Source organism: Callithrix jacchus, chromosome 21 (genome assembly GCF_049354715.1).
Source record: "Callithrix jacchus isolate 240 chromosome 21, calJac240_pri, whole genome shotgun sequence".
NCBI classification, from domain to species: Eukaryota; Metazoa; Chordata; class Mammalia; order Primates; family Cebidae; genus Callithrix; species Callithrix jacchus.
This window is the reverse complement of record NC_133522.1, coordinates 3,140,725-3,161,053: the sequence shown is the minus strand read 5'-3', so window position 1 is coordinate 3,161,053 and position 20,329 is coordinate 3,140,725.

Below are 20,329 nucleotides of genomic sequence, written 5' to 3'. Positions count from 1 at the left end.
ATGCAGCCATAAAAGGGAATGAGTTCATGTCTTTGGCAGGTACATGGAGGAAGCTGGAAACATCATTCTCAGCAAACTGACACAGAAACAGAAAACCAAACACTGCATGTTCTCACTCATAAGTGGGAGTTGAACAATGAGAACACATGGACACAGGGAGGGTAACATCAGACACTGAGGCCTGTTGGGGGATGGGTGACAAAACAAGGAACAATATTAGGAGAAATACCTAAGGTAGATGACAGGTTGATGGGTGCAGCACACCACCATGGCACTTGCATACCTATGTAACAAACCTGCATGTTCTGCCCATGTATCCCAAAACTTAAAGTATAATTGAACAACAAAAATTATTGTAAATATTTTATCTACTCATCCCCACTTTTAAACAGTATGGGTGTCCAGAAAATTACACAACCCTATTTCTGCATTTCCTTGTGCATGTGTACATTTTAGAATCACTGAGCAAGTCATTTGAAAAATGTTGTTTTAAATAAATGGCACATTCTGAAAAATAGCACTTATTGAGGTACAAGACTAATATTCTTACTTTAAATTAGTTTTACCTTCACCCTCAAGCTTTTTATAATTTTTATCTTTAGTAATCATTGAATTATGCCCCCAGTTCACAGGCCAAATGGACTCTCTGTGGCTGAACAGTTAAGCAGAACCAAGAGGCTATGATATGGTGAGAGAGGTCACACCATCTGTGTGCTTGAAGGAAAAGTGTTACAAAACCTAGTTTTCTACAAGCAATGCAAAGAATAGTTCCTAAAAATAACTCCAGGTAGAGACCACCTGGTACCAGCTCACTGACCACATCAACCCAGACAATTGAGAGACTGGTGATCTGAGCTTAAAGATCATCCAATCAAGTCTGTTCTTGACGTCTCTGACCTGCCAACCCTGCCCTTTGCTTTTGTCTTTTGAGTCTCTACTCCCTGACCGATCATCAGAGCATCCTCCTCGCACACCAAAGACTATGCTTTGCCAGTCTGCAGATTGCTTTCAGAAAAGAAAACTCTCCTTTTGCCTCCACAGATTTCACTGGTCTTTTGTTAACATTACTGATAATAATTAACTGACAGCAAAGTGAATTTTTATAGAATACAAAACAATTTATATAAAAATGTTTTTATAAGCATTACACTACAAAAAGCAGCAAGCAGCATATAATCATCTAAATACCATAGAATCCTAAAATATATTGTAAAGAATAATTGGTCATGACATCAAAAGTAATCCTTGAGGATGAATCTTACTACTTTACCTTATTTAAAAAAGATATAAAAATGTCATTTTATTTTGATTTATAACATTTACATAATAATATAGCAAATATTGGGACCAGATTTTTGATAAAAGTTATAATTGGTGACTACTATGTGTTTTCATTTTCAAATAGTATATTTTATAGTTTTAGTCATCTGTTTTGAGAATGTAATTGTTCTAACTTTATATTTCATTAAATATAGTGAAATTGCTCTTGGTAAAGTTGTGAAAAATAGGCAATAATAAACAAAATATTTTTTACATGAGACCTTACCATAAGCCTAAATTTTCTAAAGTATAAGTAAAAATTCTTATAAATACTATATGCATGATGATTAATATTAAGTATCAAGTTGATTGTATTGAAGGATACAAGATACTGTTTCTGGTTGTATCTGGGTGTTTCTGGGTGTTGCCGGAAGAGATTAACATTGGAGTCAGTGGACTGGGAGAGACCCACCTGAAATGTGAGTGGGCACCATCCAATCGGCTGCCGGCACAATTGGATGCTAGAGAAAACAGAGGGAAGAAGGTGGAAGAAGCTGACTTGTTGAGTCTTCTGATCTTCATCTCTCTCCCATGCTGGATGCTTCCTGCTCTCAATTATTAGACTGCAAGTGCTTCAGCTTTTGGATTCTTGGACTTAGACCAGTGGTTTGCCCAGGGCTCTTGGGCCTTTGGCCACAGACTAAAGGCTGCACTGTTGGCTTCCCTGCTTTTGAGGTTTTCGGACTTGGACTGAGCCACTACTAGCTCCCTTGCTCCCCAACTTGCAGACAGCCAATCATGGGACATCATCTTGTGATAATGTCAGTCAATTCTCCTTAATAAACTTTCTTTCATATATCATATTAGTTCTGTCCCTCTAGAGAACCCTGACTAATATTACATACATATAAATGTTTATGTGAGATTGGTTATTATTTGTGTTTTATATTTTATTGGGATTTCTATGTGTACAGTGTCTCATAAATAAAGCCAGTGATATAAATACATTTATATGGTGTTATACGGTAGTAAACAATGTAGTTTATTCAAATATTTCTCTTTTCTATAATTAGATTATTTTTCATTTTGAAAATTAATAAAAAGGGACGTTACCAGAGTCTAATCATAACTGTTTCTGTTAATTCTTAACTATTTTCTTAGGATGTTAATCTTAAGCAGAGTTATAGTATATTTGGATAGTTACACAGTTTTTATGGAGCAAAGACCTGGAACCAACTCAAATGCCCATCGATGATAGACTGGACTGGGAAAATGGGGCACATATACACCATGGAATATTATGCAGCAATCAAAAATGATGAGTCCATGTCTTTTGTAGGAACATGGATGAATCTGGAGAACATCATTCTCAGCAAACTGACACAAGAACAGAAAATGAAACATCGCATATTCTCACTCATAGGTGGGTGATGAACAATGAGAACACATGGACACAGGGAAGGGAGCACTACACACTGGGGTCTGTTGGGGGGAATAGGGGAGGGACAGTGTGGGGGGAGCTGGGGAGGGATAGCATGGGGAGAAATGCCAAATGTGAGTGAAGGGGAGGAAGACAGCAAAACACACTGCCACATGTGTACCTATGCAACAATCTTGCATGTTCTTCACATGCACCCCAAAACCTAAAATGCAATTAAAAAAAAAAAGAAAATGTTTTATTAGAAGGAAGACAGGATGTAGACTGTTTCAAGTATATTTCAGGTGTTTGTGTTTGAACAAGTTTGGAGGACCCTGTTCTGTACTCTACACTACTGCACATTAAAAGGAAACGTGATACTTTTACAACTTAATTATGTCTGCTAAAGAACTTCTAATGGATCAGATGGTTAAATAAATATTATCCTCACATGCAACTATTATTTAATAGTTGGGGTTACTTTGCTATCACATAGAATCTAACCATAATAAATTTTCATGTATATAATGGAATTCTATACTCTGTAGGTTGAACATTTGTGTAACTTATTAGAAATAACCAAATATTCCATTCAATTTTTCATTGCGAATTTGGGTGACTGTCAATGGAAATCTGTATAATACTTTCAAGTACTATAATCAAAACATTAATAGTTCATTTCTCAGGAGTAGAGAGCAGTAGAAAATTGAACTCGCTTTGCGTTTCCGACTGAAGTGAATACAACATGCACACTATGCACAATGTGTTATAAATATGATGTTCACTCTCAGGCATACATCTTATGTACCCATCTCAAAGGGTATTTTTTAAATTGGTAGTTAAGTCAATTAGGACTGTTTATAGTAATAATCATTTCTTTAAATAACTGGGTTCCCAGATGTTTAAAGATTATTTATTTATAATTTATAATTTAAGTTTATTTTAGATTCAGAGAGTACGAGCACGTTTGCTTCATGGGTATATTGAGTGCAGTGGGGATTGAGCATCTACTGTACCAATTACCTAAACAGTGAACATTTTACCTAATAGGCAATTTTTCAAGACTTGTCCCTTTTCCACCCTCTCTGCTTTTGGAGTCCTCAGTGTTCATTATTGCCATCTTTATGTCCATGTGTACCCTGTTTAGCTTCCACTTACAAATAAAAACAGCATTTTGTTTTGTCTTTCTGAGTTAGTTCACGTAGAACAATGGCCTCTAGTTCCAACCATGTTGCTGCAAACAACAAGATTTTATTCCTTTTTATGGTTGGATAATATTCCATGGGGTGTGTGCAACATTTTCTTTTGCTAGTCAACCATCGATGAACATTGAGGCTGGTTCCATGACTTCTCTATTAAGAAGAGTACTATGATGAACATACCAGCCCAGGTGTCTTTTTGGTATAATAATTTCTTTTCCCTTGAGTAGATACCCAGTAGTAGGATTGCTAGGTTAAATGGTAGTTCTGTTTTCAGTTATTTGAGAAATTCCCATACTGTTTTTGATAGTGGTTGAACTAATTTACATTTATATCAACAGTGTAGAAGTGTTCCCTTTTCTGCACATTAATGCTAACAACTGTTCTTTGCTGAAATCTTAATAATAGTCATTCTGACTGGGGTAATATGGTATTTCACTGTGGCTTAAATTTACATTTCTTGGATAATTAATGGTGCTGAGCGGTTTTTTATGTATTTCTTGGCCACTTGCATCTCTTCTTCTTTTTTTTTTTTATGAAAGAAATAGAAAGAGAAAAGGGGGAGAGAGAACAGGAGTCTTGTTGTATTGCCCAGGCGGGAATGCAATCTAGAAGTAGGTACTAAAAACCTCTTTTATGCTGATAACTGTGCTTAACAGCAGAGACAGGAGGGAATAAGGGAGGAAAATAACAAACAGCCAACCAATATTTCATTTAAGTCTGTGAAATGCTATGCAAGTGCTGAAGAGTGATTCACTTCCAATTATGTGGTCACTTTCAAAATAGGTGTAATGTGATACTGAGAAAAATGTATGTTCTGTGGACCTGGGGTGAAGAATTCTATAAATATTCACTGAGTTTACTTGTTCCAGGTCTGAGTTCAAATCATAGATGTCCCTGTTAATTTTCTGTCTCGTTAATCTGTCAAATATTAACAATGTGGTGTCAAAGTCTCCTGCTATTATTGTGCGGGAGTCCAGGTCTCTTTATAAGTCATTGAAAACTTGTCTTATGTTTCTGGGTGCTCTCATATTGGGTGCATATATATTTATAATCATTGACTCCCATTGTTGCATTGATCTTTTTATCATTATGTAATATCCTTCTTTGTTTCTTTTAGTCTTAGTTACTATTAAAGTCTATTTTGTCACAGACGAAAGTTACAACTCCTATTTTTTTTCTCCCCTTTGATTGGTGAGTCTTCCTCCAACCTTTTGTTTTGAGTCTTTGTGTGTCCTTGCTTATGAGATGGATCTGGATACAGCATGCTGATGTGTTTTGACTTTTTATTCAGTTTGCATGTCTGTGTCTTTGATTGGGGTGTTTAATCCATTTAAATTTAAGATTAATATTAATATTTGTGAGTTTATAGTGTCATTTAATGCTAGCTGGCTATTTTGTCCATTAGTTGATATAGATTCTTCATTATGGAGATACTCTTTACCTTTTGGTAAGTTTTTGGGATGGCTGATACTGGTTGTTCCTTTCTGTGTATAGTGCTTCTTTCAGAAGCTCTTGTAAAGCAGGCCTGGTGGTGATGAAATCTCTGAGTGCTTGCTTGTTCATGAAAAATTTTATTTTTCCTTCATTTATGAAGCTTCGTTTGGCTGGATTCTGGGTTGAAAATTCTTTTCTTTGAGGATATTGAATATTGACCCCCACTCTCTTCTAGTTTGTAGGGTTTCTGCTGAGAGATTTGCTGTGAGTCTGATAGGCTTCCCTTTATGGGTAACCTGACCTTTCTCTCTAGTTGCCCTTACAATTTTCTACTTTATTTCAACCCTGGTGAATCTAACGATTACGTGTCTTGGGATTGCTCTACTTGAGGAATATCTTTGTGGTGTTCTCTGTATTACCTGGAGTTGAGTATTGTCCTGCCTTACTAGGTTAGGAAAGTTTTCATGAATAATATCCTGAAGAATATTTTCCAGCTTGGATTCATTCTCTTCATGACGTTCAGGTACACCTATCAAATGTAAATTAGGTCTTTTCACATAGTTCTATATTTTTTGGAGACTTTGCTCATTCCTTTTTATTCTTTCTTCTTTAATCCTGTCTTCTCAATTCATTTCATTAAGTTGGTCTTCGACCTCTGATATCCTTTCTTCTGCTTGATGAATTCGACTGTTAAAACCTGTGCATACTTCTCGGAGTTCTTGTATTGTATTCTTTAGTTCCATTAATTCACTTATATTCCTCTCTAAATTGTCTATTCTTGTTAGGATTTCGTCAAACCTTTTTCCAAGGTTCTTAGTTTGTTTACATTGGGCTAGAACATGTTCTTTTAATTCACAGTTATTTAAACTCTTATTATCCACCTTCTGAAGCCTAATTCTGTTACTGGAATGCACTCGTTCTCCATCAGGCCTTGTTCCCTTGCTGATGAGGAACTGTGATCCCCTGTAGAAGGAGAGGCATTCTGATTTTGGGTATTCTCAGCCTTTTTAGGCTGGTTTCTTCCCATCATTGTAAATTTATCCACCTGTCATCTTTGAAATTACCGACTTTCAAATTAGGTCTCTGAGTGAAAGTCCAAGTTTTTGATTCCTAGCGCTGGAATCTGAGCAACCACTGTGCTGGCTAAAAGAGTGGCATTAAGATTCATGGTGCTTTTCTACTGGGAATCTCCAGTCTGGCTTCCTTCTTGGGTCCTTTTGTCAATCAGCTGAATGGGAGACTGTGCCTTCCCAGACCTCCAAACGTCAACCTAAAGGGGACCCAGTCCCGTTTCCTCTGCACAAGAACTGCCATGCTGAGGCACTGGCTAAACCACTGCACCAGCCACAAGAGTCACACTGGTGACCTGTGGGGCTCCTCCGCTGGGAATCTCCTGCTCTGTGAGCAATAAAAATTCATCTGAAAGTGTGATGTCCTCTGGTTCTCTGTGCTTTCACTGGGAGCTACAAGCCTAAGCTGCTAGTGATCGGCCATCTCAGATCTCCTTTTGAGAAATGTTCCTTCATGCCCTTTGCCCAGTTTTTAATGAGGGTGTTTGTTCATTTCTTGTTAAGTTGTTTGAGTTCCATTTAGATTCTAGATATTAGTTATTTGTCGGAGCCATGATTTGCAAATACTTTCTCCCATTCTGTGGGTTGTCTGTTTAATCTGTTGATTATTTCTTTTGTATGCAGAAGCTTTTTAGTTTAATTAAGTCCCATTTGTCTTTTTGTCTGTTTGTTTCTGTTGCATTTGCTTTTGGAATTTTTGTCATAAATTATTTGCCTAGGCCAATAACCAAAAGAGGTTTTCCTAGGTTATCTTCCAGGATATTTATCGTTTCAAGTGTCATATTTAAGTTTCAGTTTATTTTGAGTTCATTTTTGTATATGGTGAGAGATAGAGGTCCAATCTGATTCTTCTGTGCTTGGCTAGACAATTTTTCTGGCACTACTTATGGAATAGAATGTATATTACCCATTATTGTTTTTTCTGTTCATGCCATTTCACTCTTTTGATAGTGCCTTTATATGCACAAAGTTATAAAATTTTCCATTTGTCTATTTTTTCTCTGATTGTGCCTTTAGTCTCATATCCAATAAATCTTTGCAAACTCTAATTATGGAAGTTTTTGTCTATGTTTTCTTCTAAGAGTTTTATTATTTTTGGTCTCACATTTAGGTCTTTGATGCATTTTGAGGTAGTTTTTCTCTGTACTGTATGGAAAGGATCCAGCTTCATTTTTTTTTTTTGCATGTGGATGTCTATTTTTTCCCAGCACCCTTTGTTGTAAAGACTGTCTTTTTTCCATTGAATGGCCTTGGAACCTTTTCAAAAATTATTTGACCCGTATATGTGAAAGTTTACTTTTGGGTCTTTTATTCTATCCCATTTGTTTATAGGTCAATCTTTATAACAGTGACATCTTGTTTTTATTATTGAAGATATGTATTAATAGTAAGTTTTGAAATAAGAAAGTGTAAATCCTCTAGTTTTGTTCTTCCTTTTCAAGATTGTCTTCACTATTCAGAGTTTCATATGAATTTTAAAATGGGTTATTTTACTTCTGTAAAAACTGTAATTGGGATTTTTTTTCTTTTTTTATTGCATTTTAGGTTTTGGGGTACATGTGAAGAACATGCAAGATTGTTGCATAGGTACACACATTTGATGCTGTACACACATTTACAGTGTGATTTGCGTCCTTCCTCCCCTTCACCTATATCTGGCATTTCTCCCCATGCTATCTCTCCCCAACTCCCCACCCCCTGCTGTCCCTCCCCTATTTCCGCCAACAAACCTCAATGTGTGATGCTCCCCTCCCTGTGTCCATGTGTTCTCATTGTTCAACACCCACCTATGAGTGAGAATATGCAGTGTTTGATTTTCTATTCTTGTGTCAGTTTGCTGAGAATGATGGTTTCCAGGTTCATCCATATCCCTACAAAGGGCATGAACTCATCGTTTTTGATGGCTGCATAGTATTCCACAATGTATATGTGCCACATTTTCCCAGTCCAGTCTATCATTGATGGGCATTTGGGTTGGTTCCAGGTCTTTGCTATTGTAAACAGTGCTGCAATGAACATTGGTGTGCACGTGTCCTTATAGTAGACTGATTTATAGTCCTTTGGATATATACCCAGTAATGGGATTGCTGGGTCAAATGGAATTTCTATTTCTAAGGCCTTGAGGAATTGCCACACTGTCTTCCACAATGTTTGAAGTAATTTATGCTCCCACCAACAGTGTAAAAGTGTTCCTATTTCTCTACATCCTCTCCAGCATCTGTTGTCTCTAGATTTTTTCTAACAGGTGTGAGATGGTATCTCAATGTAGTTTTGATTTGCATCTCTCTAATGACCAGTGATGATGAGCATTTTTTCACATGATTGTTGGCCTCATATATGTCTTCTTTTGTAAAGTGTCCGTTCATATCCTTTGCCCACCTTTGAATGGGCTTGTTTGTTTTTTTCCTGTAAATCTGTTTGAGTTCTTTGTAAATTCTGGATTTCAGCCCTTTGTCAGATGGGTAAATTGCAAAACTTTTTTCCCATTCTGTTGGTTGTTGATTCACTCTCATGACTGTTTCTTTTACTGTGCAGAAGCTGTGGAGTTTGATGAGGTCCCATTTGTCTATTTTGGCTTTGTTGCCAATGCTTTTGGTGTTTTGGTCATGAAGTCCTTGCCAATGCCTATGTCCTGAATGGTATTGCCTAGATTTTCTTCTAGGGTTTTTATAGTGTTAGGTCTTATGTTTAAGTCTTTAATCCATCTGGAGTTAATTTTAGTGTAAGGTGTCAGGAAGGGGTCCAGTTTCTGCTTTGTGCACATGGCTAGCCAGTTTTCCCAACACCATTTATTAAACAGGGTATCCTTCCCCATTGCTTATTTTTGTCAGATCTGTCAATATTGGGTAAATATTACCCATGATTTATTTTTGTTAAATGTATCAAAAGTCAGTCAGTTGTAGACACTGCAGCTTTATTTCTGGGTTCTGTGCCGCATTCCGTTGATTGATGTGTCTATTTTCCTACCAATATCTTGTTGTTTTAATTACTATAGTACTTAATTTGCAGTATAATTTGAAGTCCAAATGTGATGACTTCATATATGCCATTTTTACTTATGAATGCTCTGACTACAGAACTGTACACCTATTTTTTGATTCCATATTAATTTTAGAAATTTTGTTTGAATTCTATGAAAAAGGACATTGAAACTTTGGTAGAGATTGTGTTGAATCTGCAGATTGCTTTGGGCAGTGAGGTCATTTAGGGGTTCTGAATATTCCAATTCATCAGCATGGAAGGTTTTTCTATATGTTTGTCTTATCTATGATGACTTTGATAATTGCTTTGTACACAATTTTTACCTCTTTGGATAAACGTATTACTGGTTTCTGTGCTTGTGTGTGTGTGCATGTGTGAGTGTATGTGTGTATATATGGTAAATGGAGTTGCATTGTTGAATTAGCTCTCAACCTTAATGTTATTGCTATATAGAAATGCTAAGGCCGGGTGCACTGGCTCAAGAGGCCGGGTGCGGTGGCTCACGCCTGTAATCCCAGCACTTTGGGAGGCCGAGGCGGGTGGATCGTGAGGTCAAGAGATCGAGACCATCCTGGTCAACAAGGTGAAACTCCACCTCTACTAAAAATACAAAAAATTAGCTGGGCATGGTTGCACATGCCTGTAATCCCAGCTACTTGGGAGGCTGAGGCAGGAGAATTGCCAGAACCCAGGAGGCGGAGGTTGCGGTCAGCCGAGATCTTGCCATTGCACTCCAGCCTGGATAACAAGAGGGAAACTCTGTCTCAAAAAAAGAAAAAGAAAAGAAAAGAAATGCTAGTAACTTTTGTACACTGATTTTTTAGCATGAAACTTTACTGAAGTGGTTTATCAAGTCTAGGAGTCCTTTGGAGAAATCTTTAACATTTTCTAGTTATATAATCATTTCATCAGTGAATAGAGATAATTTGACTTCCTCTTTTCCAATCTCAATACCTTTTATTTCTTTCTCTTCTCCAGTTGCTCTGCCTAGTACTTAGAGTGTTCAATAGGTAAGGTGAGAGTGAGCATCTTTGTCTTGTTCCCATTCTTAGAGGGAATGCTTTCAACTTTTTCCCATTCACTATGGTGTTGGCTGTGGGTTTGTCATATATGGGTCTCATTATTTTGATGCATGTTTCTTCAATGCCTAGTTTGTTGAAGGTTTTTATCATGAAGGGCTATTAGACTTTATAAAATGTCTATTCTACATTTATTGAGATGATCATATAGTTTCTGTTTTTAGTTTATTTCATGTGGTGAATCACATTTATTGATCTGTGCATGTGAACCATCTTTGGATCCCTGGAATAAAATCCACTTGATGCTAATGAATTATCTCTTTGAATATGAATCCATAGCTATAGGCTACAATCAAATAGATTGTTTCTGTTGATTTATTCATACTAAGTGCTGTCATAAATTACATTAAACATTCGTTGTCTAATGTGCCACTGTGAGATGGCAGAAATCACCATTTAATTTTTAATCGATGTTTGTGATTTATATCTTAAAGTAGGAAATTCTATGTGTTTAAATTATTCTTTTAAACACATCAATATACTTTGACATTTATATCATTTCTACAACTGAATGCTGTTCTAAACACTACAAGAAGATTTTGGCTATACTGTCACATTGGCTATACTGTCTTTAAGACACACTATTCTTTAAGTAATATAATTGATAATACTACATAAATATGACTATACATAAAGTTTGAATGAATTCTATGTGTGCATTTACACTAGCTCTACAAATAGAGTACTCACTAAATATATTTTAGAACAAATAGGCGGTGCTCAAATAGGAAATCAATATCTGAGACATAAACAAAATGTTGCAGAAATTCACGTTACCCATCTTCCAGAGATAGCAACACCGTTTAAATCTTTTTCTTTCTTATTGCCATCATAATCCTATGTTGTCATATTTAGTAAACTATTATTGCCATCATAATCCTATGTTGTCATATTTAGTAAACTATTATTGCCATCATAATCCTATGTTGTCATATTTAGTAAATGATTTGGCATATTTTAACTCAGCTTCAAAGAATCTAAATCTCACCTTTGATCATGTCCACTATCCTCTAAACCAAATTTATTTTTCAAATTAACTTTTAGGGCTGCTGTGTGCATTAAAGCAATCTGTAGAATTCTAAGTTCTAGAATGCATCTATTGTTACAGAGAAAAAGAAATAAAGAAACCTTGCTTCTCCTACATAAATTGTTTAACCTAATATTTTGTTTTCCTAAATTCCCTCTACTGGATGAATATTACCTAATACAAGCCAAACGTTAAGCATTTTTTAATAACTTTAATATAAAAATATCAAATCACTTTTTATTGAATGGTTTCATAAATCGAGAGAATTTTCAAAATTCATAAAAATTTTGCAGTGTAAAAACTAGTAATATGTCAAATTATTTTGACTCTTCTTAGCTATTTGGTGGAAATAATCTACAATCACAAGGCTAATTTTTATTATACATACATACACAAACACAAATATATATGTGCACATATGTGCACATACCTATGTGTATCCACAATACATGCAAAAACTTTTTTATAGCTATAATTATCAGACAAAATATTTGCAGTTAGCAACTAGTCATTATCTTTTATTTTCAACAGCTATTTTTTCTTTTCTTAAATCCCAAATGCTTGATTATTTCTACAACTCTAGCACAGCAGCAATAGTCTCTTAAATGCAATCTTCTTTCAAATTAATAAAGCAAATAACTGAAAATAGCTCAGAATGCTGAGGTGTCAGAAGTAGGAAACATTTTTTTTAATTCAAAGTATGATTTATCCTTGTTAAACTCCCAAAGTTGAGGTAGATGTAAAAGCATGAGCATTCCTCTGATCGTGAAAAATTGTACGAATTTCATAAAGGTTACTACTGTTCTTCCCAATAATTTTTAACCATAGTATATGTCTTTTAGATGGTAAGATATACAGATCTCTGAAAAGTTTTATCAGAAATTGTAATTTGTTTCATTCTCAATACACACTTTCTAACAATTTAATAAACTGTTGCAACCTCTTTGGCTAAAAATTGAATAAAAGATAATATCTTGGTTTATTCTGAAATTATTTACATTCTCATGTCTTAAGTTCATTTTAACTTACAGGTTGGCTTTTTAGAGAGAAATTCAGAATACAGCTAACTAAATTCAGACTTTAGCTAGGCGTGATGGCTCGTGACTTTAATCTCAGCACTTTGGGAACCCAAGGCAGGTGGATTGCTTGAGCCCAAGAGTTGGAGACCAGCCTGGGGAACATAATGAGAACTCATCTCTACAAATATACAAAGTAATTAGCCTGGCATAGTGGCCTATGCCAGTAGTCTGAGCTACTCAGGAGACAGAGATGGGAGGCTGAGATGGAAGGACTGCCTAAGCCTGGGAGGTCACAGTTTCAGTAAGCCGTGATCAGGCCCCTGCATTCTAGCCTGGGCAATAGAGAGGGAGACCCTCTCTCAATAAATAAGTAAATAAATACATTCACTCTTTAAATAATCTAGTAATATAAGTTAAAATGTTGACATGTTTTCCTGATTACATGTCTCTTTTTGTTTGGAGGCATATATATTTGTTTTCTGTCTCCATCTGAAGAGTGGAAAAATACAGAAGAATATTCCTTTGTTGTAAATGTGTCATTTTATATTATGTTTCAAAATCCTTACAGAATTCGCTTAATAAAACAAACAAAAAACAGTTGACTACTGAGACAGTAGTTTTTAAAATGAAGAAAACATCCTTTTCTAAGTAATCTGAAATATTAATGAATAATATCATTCTTAATCATGACAGAGTATCAAACACTTATTAAAATTGACGTGACTCCTAATTTGTTTGGTTTTTTATTTTATATTTATTTATTTAGAGACAGGACCCAGGCTGCAGTGCAGTGGCATAATCTCAGCTCAATGTAACCACAGCTCACTATAACCTTGGCTTTCTGGGTTCAAGCAATTCTCCTGTGTCCGCCTCCCAAGTAGCTGGGACTACAGGCACCTGCCACCATGCTAGGCTAAATGTTGTGTTTTTAGTAGAGATGGGGTTCCACCATACTGGTCAGGCTGGTCTTGAGCTCCTGACCTCAGGCGATTCACCCACCTTGGCCTCCCGAAGTTGGGATTACAGATGTGAGCCACTATGTCTGGCTGACTCCTATTTTAAAATAAAGCAAATTTAATCACTAGCCCTAGGCTCTCTTTGCTAAAACTTATCTGGCTTGGAACAGAGGTAGAACATCTTTTAAAAGATTTAATTTTGATATATATTTCCACAGTTTCTGAAAGATACATACATGTTGTATCATATATTATACAATATATAGAATTGCTCAATCCAATGTTATTCTATTGTACTGAAAAGGTCACATAATTAATTCCCTTGAGAAATTTATTTATCCCAGAGTGTATTTTTTAATTATATACTGTTTATAAATATTAATACTGTGCATAAGTTTATAATGTCAGTATTCAAACTCTGTTTTCTAAAATTTTAGATTTTGTCTTTTTCACCTTAAAATATTAATTTTCCAAATAATAATTTAAATTCCAATGACTGATAAGATTTAACCATTAAGATAATAATTATTTACATTATTTCTTTGAAAGATCAGTGTTTTGACCATTTAAAAATAATAGAAAAGACATATAATTATGTGACACTTTCTTTGTTGCTTACTCTTTAAATACTGGTTTGTGAAATGATGAATATCAGCACATTCTCGCGTGTTTCATCTTCTCCTCAAATGGAGACAGTAACAGAGCTACAGTGTCATAACTTCCTCAAGGCTATGTATTGACACTGTAGTACAGGAAACAGAATAATTACTAACAATATTGTGGGATCATCATAACTATAAATTCCTGAATTCCTTCACTTATTTTAAAATACTATTAAGTAAAATCTTTGTTTATTAGCTTGGTCTCTTATAGAACTACAATCATTTGTTACTTAATGATGGGGATATGTTCTGAGAAATGCATCATTAGGAAATGTCCTCATTGTGCAAACATCATAGAATGTACTTACACGAAGTTAGACTATGTAGCCTGCTATGCACCAAGTCCTGTGAGGGGTAGCTTACTGCTCCTTGGCTACAAACCTGTACGGCATGTTTTTGTACTGAATACTGTAGGGAATTTTAACATAATGGTAAGTATTTTTGTATTTAAACATACCTAAATATAGAAATGGTATAGCAGAAGTACACTATAGAAGATTTAAAATGGCACACTTGACATACATAGTTTACTGACCATGAACGGAGCTTACGGGACTGGAAGTTGCACTGGGTGAGTCAGTGAGGGAGCTGCGAATGAATATGAAGGCCTGGGACATTTGTGTATGCTACTGTGGATTTTACAAACACTGTACAATTAGGCTGCATTAGATTTACAAAGAATAGTTTTCTTTTTTCCATAATAAATTAATGTTAGCTTGCTGTAACTTTTTCACTTATAAACTTTAATTTTTTTAACTTTTTGACACTTTGTAACAACAATTTAAAATAAACACATTATGCAGCTGCACAAAAATATTTTCTTTCTATGTATTCTTATTCCACCAGCTTTTTCTTAATTAACTTGAAAAAACATTTTTTAAACTTTTCTGTAAAACTAAGACACAAACACACACATTAGCCTAGGCCTGCATGGGGTCAAGGACCATCAGCATCACTCTGTTACACCTCTACGTCTTTACCCACTGGAAGGCCCTCAAGGGCACTGAGAACTATCATCTCCTATGATGACAAGGCTTTCTGCTTTAGTACTTTCTCAGGGATGCCTGAGGCTGTTTTACAAATGACTGTTTTTTATAAGTGGAAGTAACTATAAAAAACAATAAAAAATACAGTACAGTAAATATATACACCATTAACAGAATCATTTATTATCATGATAAAGTATTAAGTAATGTGCATAATTGTGTGTTATATTTCATATTCTGGCAGGGCAGCAGGTCTGTGTACAGTAGCATCACCACAAACATGTAAGTCATGTGTTGCCCCAGCATTAGGACAGCTAGGATATCAATAGACAAGAGCAGTTTTTCAGCTCCATTATAATCCTACAGGACTACTTTCATCATTGACTAAAATGTTAGTATGCAGCACATGACTGTATGTAAATCGTGAAGATGAAGTGGGTTCTAAGAAAAGCAGCCTTAAAAGTCCGAGAATTCTTATGAGTACAAAATCACTACGTTTATTCAAGGTATTGTCTGTGGTATAAAGTGCACCTGAGCATCAGAGGAAAGCCTGTCTTAGAATCTCTTTGACAGGAAGCTAGTGCTCTTATGTACAAATGCAGAGAGCGCAACGGGTCTGAAACTCCCACTGCAGACATAATGTCTACATCCCATGGTCTCTTCCTCTGAGTGCAGAATGGCGTGTTTGAATCTTGAGCCAGCTCCTCCCAGTATGTCAGTTTGGTAAGTAAGTATAAAAGCTTTGAGTAAAGAAATTTCATCAAAAAGGTCCTTGCACGTATTTGCTAGTAAAGAGGAAAATGCTTATTAATGATTAATTAATCCACTACATTAAATATAATTTTAGAAATACTCCTGCAATAACACTGGAATTTCTTAACTTATATTGGCAAATTAACTGTCTTTTGGTGAATAATTTAAATAGCTCCAAATATATTAAAATTATTCCTTAATATTTTGAAGTTACTCACATTTTAAAATTATGTAGATGGACATCATGGTAATGTCTCTGCTAGAAAAGTTGCATTTTCCAGCTATTCCAGAGAAGAATATACATAGAAAAAAATCAAGATGTTTTCATCAAAATTCAAATAGTCATTGTTTAAAGATGTGTTAGAGACTTCTATTTATAAAATATAAATGTTTATAAAATAGTTAGATTTCTATTTATCATTATATTAATAGTTGTCTATATTTCTAGAGAAATTATTGCTCTATTGTTAAACAATGTGTAATTATTTAGAAAAGAGAAAAAGTAGTTTCTTTCTGTTTCAGAAAGTAAACCTACAGAAAAAAATCTATTTGGAATACAGTGTAAAAGGAATGTGATTCGTTTTAAAATGCAGATTAAACACTTACAAAATGGATTCCATAAGACACCTTTCTATTTCACAGATGTAGAACTATTAGTATGATTTATTTAGTCAGAGATTATAATCTCACACAGAAAAAAATAAAGAAGGCAGCATAGTCATGATTCAGCTACTAAAGAAATTCAGAAGAATCAGAGATAAAGCATGAGAAGATCCTGGAATCCTGAATTGTATTCCTTAATTGCAGGTTCTGTTCATGGGACTTCCACTGTTGATATGGGTGTGCAAGTCTTTTTCCATGGATTCTCCTATATGCAAATATAGCTCTGGTCAAAGTAAACGTGCAAAAAATGAAACAAACAACAGACAAAAACAGAAAACCATTGCTGAAAAACACAGTAAAAAAAGCAAAATTACATAGTTAATTGAGGGTAATTAGCATGTAAAGGAAGAGTAAAGTCCTCAGATTAGGTTTTAATGTTTTTACCGTGAGGACAGGCACTGACTACACAGGTGTATATTGGGCTCCAAAACCCATAGTCTGTGTTCTGAAGAATCAGAAAACAGCGTTTTGGGAATCCATTTGGGAAATAAAGAAGGAATACAAGAAAGGAGAAAGCCAGAGAAATGCCACTCCATTTCTGTGTGTGTGTAAACTGAGCTCAGATTCCCCACCCATGAAGGCCCAGGACGGAATCCAAGCATCTCAGCTACGTAGAAGAAACTAAACTTAAATGTAAGAGGCTATCAAAAAAACAAAGCTTGCACTTTGAATCCTCAGCTGTAATCTTTTTCTGAAATAACAAATAAAAACTGTTCATAACCTAAACCTCTACAACATAGCATTTACAATATTCCGGATATAATCCAAAATTATTGTTCATATAAAGAAATATGAAAATACGACAACATCTCAGAAAAAAAAATACCATCAACACAGATAAATTTCCAGATGATACAGACACTGGAATTAGCTGATAAGAATTTTAAACGCTTTATAATTAGGATCACGAGATAATGAAAAATGTGTTTATAAAAAGGTAAAGATATTAAGAATCAACAGGGAAGTAGAAACTGCGGAAAAGAAGCAAATAAAAATCCTCAAACTAAAAAAATACAATATCTGAAACAAAGTTTCTATTTGTTTGCTCATAAGAGATAGGGTCGCTACAGGCTGTGAAATAGCACATCCATCACAGAAAGGAAGTTGTGTTGCATTCAGTCCTCTTGATATTCAAGTACTTGTTGTCATGTGATTCAGCTCATCAGCAAGGGCTTACCATTTGGGTTTATTCAACAAACTCTTAGTAATGAAGGATTTTCCTGGTGGTGGATAAGAAGAAGATTAGGAGTTCAAACTACCTTTCATTATTATCATCTGTCTTTCCCTCTGTCTCTGTCTCCATGTGTATGTGAGATAGGGGCTAAAACAGAAGCCTAAGCACCGCCATCTTACAGAGAAGCCACCTGGGCCCTGGGCAAAGTAGTTTTCAGGACTGTTACTGTACTGCACTTCTCAGAAGTCTTATTTTCTAAGGGTAAAAAATTTCCACTGCTACCCGCCTCCCCTTGCAACAAACCGCTGACTTTAGCTTCTGCACAGACAGCTTGCCTTGCACAACCCTGGGCCCCCCTGAACAAGGATGTGACTTTGCAGCCCTCCGTGGCCACCGGCAATAAAGACCCTGCAATTGGCATGCTTTTGTCTTGGTGTTGATTTTCTGTGCTTGCTCTGGTGCAGCATATGAATAACATATATTTCCTTTTTATAATTTTAATTTTAAACGTAGCAAATTTCTCACCACATTGATATGACAACGAATTGAACTTATTCCTGTGATTACCAGCTGAACTCATATGCATCCCCTGTCTTGCGGGTGTCTTTGGTTTTACATAGAAAGTGCTAACTAGCATACCCATTTAAACCTTTAGTCACAGGTGAAGAATATTCCAGGAACTAAGAGTCTCTGTTCATTGTAGCAGCTGATCCCGTCTTCATTTGGGCATGCGTATGAAGCACACGTCATCTCTCTTAGTATTCTTTGTAGAGAACTCGATGTCATCTATGCAATATCCCACCAGTAGTGCCCTGTACAATTCCTTAATTTTACAGATGAGAAATGGATTGTGCATTTGGGAAACATGGCTCTCAGACATTAGCATGACACCCTACGCTTGGTAAATTATTTGACCCAACTAAAGCGTGATACAAATTATCAAGGTTTTCTGAGGATAGAGTATAATTTTTATGCGTTTATAAGTTAAGGGAAAACTTATCCTGGAAAATCTTGTAAGTTTTTCCTAAAATTACAAACCCTCAAAGCTCCCGTTTTCATACATCTAATTTTATTTGGTGTTCTGTATTTATACTAATGGAAAGGGATTTTATTTTTTTTTAAACATCTACTGATTTGTCCCTGGAATTATACTACTTTGGTTAAATGTTGCATTGTTTTAACAGTCAAATTCATTGTGAAATTGATACACATTTTCAGGAAGTAGAGCAAGGACTCTCAAATGCTCAGCTCTTAAGTTATAAGTAGCTTCTCTGTGAAATTCTCTTAAGCTAGGCTTTGATTTGAAAGATGAGACCAGACTATCTTTTCATTACCCTGGTCTTAAAAGGCTGTGTTAGAAAGAATCTAAAATTATACCAACTTCTGGAGTTTATGCCCTTGTATAATCTCCTCCTCCTGCCAGTGTGGGTAGATTCTGTAGCTTGCTTCTCATCAAGAAAATATGGTTAACATAGTGAAATGGCACAACCTTTTTAAAAATATTATGCATGATTCTATATCGGTAGTAGATTTACTGTACTCCTTCCCTTGCCAGCTTCAGAGAAGCAAACTGTTCTGCCATGGGAGAGGGCCACATGGCAAGCAACCATGGGTATAGTCTTTAAGAGCTAAGAGTAGCTTTTAGTTACTAAAGGGAGTTTGCCACTGGCCAGCAAGAAGCCCGTGCCCTCTGCCCCACAATTAACAAGAAAGTTAATTCTCCCAATAACGCAAGTGAACCTGGAAATAAACACTTTCCCAGTCAAGCATCCAGAGGTAAAGTTAACACCTTGGTTGTAATCTTTGAGACTCTAAAAAGGGCTGAGCCAAATCAGGTCCAAGCTCCTGACCCACAGACAGTGTGAGATAATACATGTGCTATCTTAAGGCACTAAGTTTGTGGTAATTTGTAAAAGAGCTATAGTAAACTAAGACAAATTCTGTGCCTCACACGTTTATGAGTCAATACCTTCTGTAGTCTCTTCACTTTTCATGAATTTCACTCTTTTTCCCCCCTTACTTCTGTAAGAATATTTATGTTTTCTTGAATTTTTTTGAATTATTTCAGTGAAATATTTGCCTTATATTACATTTACTTCATAAAGCAATTGATGAATGATTTTTATGCTTTTCACTTCTCAACTTTGTTTCACTAGCATGGTGACAACAGCTTGACTTTCTATCTCAGTGCCACCTCCACTCACCTGTAGAGGTGGAAAGCTTTCTGCTCTGGTGATCAGCCTTCCAAAGTAATCAAATTTTCTGCTTTGGTGGATGAGTAAACTAAATAAATTCTCTCCTTCACTAACAAGCTTAAACACACACACACACACACACACACACACACACAAAACCCAGGATTTCTAATGGAACAGAATCAAAGGTTCAGCTATCACCCAAGAGGGTAGGGAACTAACGACATTTTTAGATCTGTTCATACATATATATGCAATAAGTATATATATAGTTTAACTTTTAACTATATATACATATATGTATATATAGTTATATATATATAACTATATATATAGTTAAAAGCTAACATATATATATATATGGTTAAAAACTACTTGTTTTCAGAAGGAAGGCCTTGAGTGTGAGTTGTCCAGGTTCTTGGTGTGCAGAACAAGGAATTGAACAAAGCA